Here is a 4741-nt window from a genome sequence, read left to right as displayed (position 1 = left end):
CGTTGTGGTGCAAGGGCTTCTCATTGCGGTGGCTTCTCCTGCTGCGGAGCATGGGATCTAGGTGCGTGGGCTTCAGTAGTTGTGGCTTGCAGGCTCAGTAGTTGTGGCTCACGGGCTCTAGAGCACAGGCTCAGTAGTTGTGGCGCATGGGCTTAGTTGCTCCATGGCATGTGGGATCTTCCCGGACCAGGGGTTGAACCCACGTCCCCTGCATTGGCAGGCGGATTCTTAACCACTGTGCCACCAGGGAAGTACCCCCATAGCCTTTTTTTTTTTTTTTTTTTTTTTGCGGTACGCGGGCCTCTCACTGTTGTGGCCTCTCCCATTGCGGAGCACAGGCTCCGGACGCTCAGGCTCAGCAGCCATGGCTCACGGGCCCAGCCGCTCTGCGGCATGTGGGATCTTCCCGGACCGGGGCACGAACCTGTGTCCCCTGCATTGGCAGGCGGACCCTTAACCACTGCACCACCAGGGAAGCCCCCCACCGTAGCTATTTTGAAAGGAAAGTCTTTGGCTGATATTATATATAAACCCTCAGGAATAACAAAATTTATTTTTTCTAGGCCTTGTTACCACAGCCAGCTAACAAAGGGCAGAGTGCAAGCCTGTGTCAGGAGTAAGGCTTCTTGTCCAAGGTTAGGTAGTGAATTCACGGCAGGTCTGAAATGAGCGTGCCTTCTGCGATCCTTCACCAGTGTTTAGCTCTTCTCTGACAACCAGTGTGTGAGATAGATCAGGCTTTGCTATGATAAATTAAACCCCAAATCTCTGTGATTTGTGCAATAAAGCTTTATTTCTTACTTACACAAACATTTATGCACTTTGGCTGACTCCAGAGTAGCTGTCCTCTATGTGGTGACTCAGGGATCCAGGCTGCTTCCAGCTTCCAGTTCTGTCCACTCAAAATGAAGCTTCTCGGGCTTCTCTGGTGGCGCAGTGGTTGAGAGTCCACCTGCTGATGCAGGGGACACGGGTTCGTGCCCAGGTCTGGGAAGATCCCACATGCCACGGAGCTGCTGGGCCCGTGAGCCATGGCCGCTGAGCCTGCGCATCCGGAGCCTGTGCTCCGCAACGGGAGAGGCCACAACAGTGAGAGGCCCACATACTGCAAAAAAAAAAAAAAAAAAAAATGAAGCTTCTCTAGCTGCTACAGCCAAGAAGGGCGAGCTGGAGGGCTTCCACTGGCCCTTGAGAGCTTCATGAGAGCTGGCACTAGTCCTATGGCCCTGCCTGTGAGCAAGAGGCTGAGAAATGTGTGGGACCATATGGATATTTTGGGTGCAGTGAATGTTTCTGCCACAGGGGAAGTACAGATGCCTCTCACTTAAAGGTTCCCTAAAATTGGATTGGCCTTTCCCATTGTTACACAATTATGGCACCTCTTCATGTGTAAGGACTACTTGTTCTAAATAAAGGGATAAGCCTTGTTAATTATAGATACTTCCTTTAACTTAAGAAGAGTGTTATAAGCTGAATTGTATGCCCTCAAAAATTCATATATTGAAGGCCTAACCCCCAGTACCTCAGAATGTGGCTGTGTGTGGATATAGGGCCTTTAAAGAGGTGAGTTTAAAAAAGGCCACCATTAGGGTGGGCCCTAATTCAATCTGACTGGTGTCCTTATAAGAAGAGGAAATTTGGATACACAGAGGGGACACCAGACAGAGGAAAGACCATGTGAAAACACAATAAGAAGGCAGCATCTGTCAGCCAAGGAGAGAGGCCTCAGGAGAAACCCAACATGCTGACACCTGGATCTTGGACTTCTGGCCTCCAGAACTGTGAGGAAATAAATGTCTGTTGTTTAAGCCGCATGGTCTGTGGTATTTTGTTATGGCAGCCCCAGCAGACTAACACGGTGGGGAGGCCAAATAGAAATATTTATATATTCTACAAATCCTACAGATTTTGTCCCATATGTTGAATCTCATTTACCCTTTTCTTGCAACTAAATTACTCCCGGAAAGTTGTCCTTTTTTTGGAGTGAAATTCCACCTTTTCCAAGTGTCCCCGATATGCTAGACCCATGTGCCAGTTGTTTTCAAGTATATTTCTTCCTTCAATCCAGAGACCCACAGACTTTTCTGTAAAGGGCCAGATAGAAAATACTTTATGCTTAGCGGATTATCATGCAGTCTGTGGTATATTCTTCTTTGTGTTTTGTTTTCGTTTTTCTACAACCCTTTAAAAATGTCTGGTGGGCAGACAAAAACAGGCCACGGAGACTTTGGCCCTCAGGCCTCCCGCTTTAATCCTCACAAGAACCCTGTGGAGTGGTCAGATTGTCTCTATTTCACAGGTAAGTTGAGGTAGCTTTGCCCAGTTCACTCAACCAGCACTAATGCAGTCACAGACCACAGATGTTCAAAATGTCCCACCACCTGAAAAGAAGAGAAAGAGAACTCCTTCCTGTATTGCTTTTGGTAGATTTCTAGCGCTGGTTCCATCCACAGGCGCAGCGATATTTCAGGAGAACGTCCTGGTCAGCAGTCTGCCACTGCCATTATTAGTCCCCATTCTCGGATTCATCCTGCTTCATCCACGCAGAACAGAGCATGGCCCTGGTGCTCAAATCACATTCCATTCAAGCCGTTTCCCATTCTCTTTGTGAATGGCCTCTCCAAAATGGACTCTTGCTTGCTCATAAAAAGAGAGAGCTTAGTCAACATTTGAGCGAATAAGCCTAAATCTAGAGCAGGTGTGTAGCTGCGTGATGTCTTGTAGATGAATCATGACCATTACTCAAACCTGAATGACATGGTGTCACCACTGGCTGGACCAGCGTCCCCTCCACTGAAAGATGAATCGTGCCCTCTGAGTCAGAGAGCCCCAGAGAGCCCATTCAGAGCCCTTCCCACCATGGCCACTTCAATTACGTGAGCCATTCTCACTTTCAGAGCCTTTGGGTCCAAGTCACAGAATCACAAAGACCTTGGGGTCACCTAGCTCCTGGGCTTAGTCCCCCCCAGGCGTTTGGGGCCTTCCACAAAGAGCAACAGGAAACATGGGTTCTCAAGATAAGCACGAAGCAGCTTCTTGGAGCAGAGCTTTTATAACTCACTGCTACTTAAAACAATTTTATTTTTTAACTTAAAACTAACGTATGTCATGTATTCAGATGCAAAATTAGTGTGAATATTGTGAATCCACCCCTGATTGTCCTCTCTGCTTTGGCTATTTCAGGGGATAATTTTAAGAGGCAGAGTCAGGGTCAACCTCCCTCATTTACAGATGATGCATTTGAGGCCAGAATGGAGAAATAAGGCATGAGGAACTCAAATTGGTCATTGGCAACATCTGCCTCCATGGTCAGTTCTCTTCCCACCACCCTGTCTGAAGAGCTCAGAATTAAAGGAGGGGCTGGGGATGCTTAGGAGTGTCACGATGTCTGGGGTCTACTCGTTCCCTCTTGCACATTTTGGGCCACAGAGAGGGTGGATAATAGAAAGAAGGAAATTGATTTGTGAGGAGTATTTGAAGGAAGATGGTATGTGTAACTGCTCTCTCCACCTTCCCAAGCATGGTTTGTCTTGCCCTTCTCTGGGTACTCCTGGTCCTCCACGAGTACATCCAACACAGGCATGGATGGGTGGGTGGATGGGTGAGTGGCTGATGGATGGATGGGTGGGTGGTGGATGGATGCGTGGGTGGTGGATGGATGCGTGGGTAGTGGATGGATGCGTGGGTGGTTGAACTGATGCATGAATAGTATTAAGAGTAAATGTGGGGCTTCCCTGGTGGCGCAGTGGTTGAGAGTCTGCCTGCCGGTACAGGGGACACGGGTTCGTGCCGCGGTCCGGGAAGATCCCACATGCCGCGGAGCGGCTGGGCCCATGAGCCATGGCGCGTCCGGAGCCTGTGCTCCGCAACGGGAGAGGCCACAACAGTGAGAGGCCCGCGTACCGCAAAAAATAATAATAATAATTATAAAGAGTAAATGTGGAGAGGAGTTAGATGACTTCGATTAGTGGATGGCGGAAGGGCACTTAAGGGAAAGGAAAATACTGTTCTAACCCAGAGTATAAGCCTGCAGATATATCATAAACATTCAAGCAGAGGGCCTGGGAAGTAAATAGGGCTCTCAGTTTGGGTACCAACATCCTACACAGAAGACGGCCAGAGTACTGCCTCCTCCTAAAATTGGTCCATTCACCATCCTGGAAACAAGTAATCATGGGCCTTGGTTGTGTGGTGAAGCCATTGTCCCCATTTCTTAAAGGCATGTATGTCCACTTGACTGTTTTACTTTGGTGACTATAGAGATTTGGCAAGAAGGTGAGGCAATTAGGAGAGAAGCTGGGACAGTTACCTGGCCTCCTCCTCCCCCCACATGGTTGCTTACTAGCCCAGTTTACTGAGGCCCAAACTCTTCTCTGTATCCTAATACTGACTCTGAAATGCTCCTTCTTATTTACTTTCATATCTTGTCACCCCAATCTTTCAGCTCTGTAGCACACAAATCATCTAAAAGCTACAAACAGATAAAGCATTTTTACAAGGGAGATAGAATGTCTCACCCCAGCTGACGTGGTCTATTCCCCTCTGCTATGGGCTGAATTGTGTCCTCCCATAATTCATATATTGAAGCCCTAATTTCCAGTATCTCAGGATATGAATATTTGGAAGTAGGGCTTTTTAAGAGGTAATTAAGTTAAAATGAGGCTGCTGTTAGGGTGCACCCTAATCCAATGTGACTGATGTCCTTATAAGAAGAGGGAATTTGGACTTCCCTGGTGGCGCA

The sequence above is a fragment of the Mesoplodon bidens genome, assembly GCF_964165515.1.
Source record: "Mesoplodon bidens genome assembly, chromosome: 5".
NCBI lineage: Eukaryota > Metazoa > Chordata > Mammalia > Artiodactyla > Ziphiidae > Mesoplodon > Mesoplodon bidens.
This window is presented reverse-complemented; position numbering follows the sequence as displayed.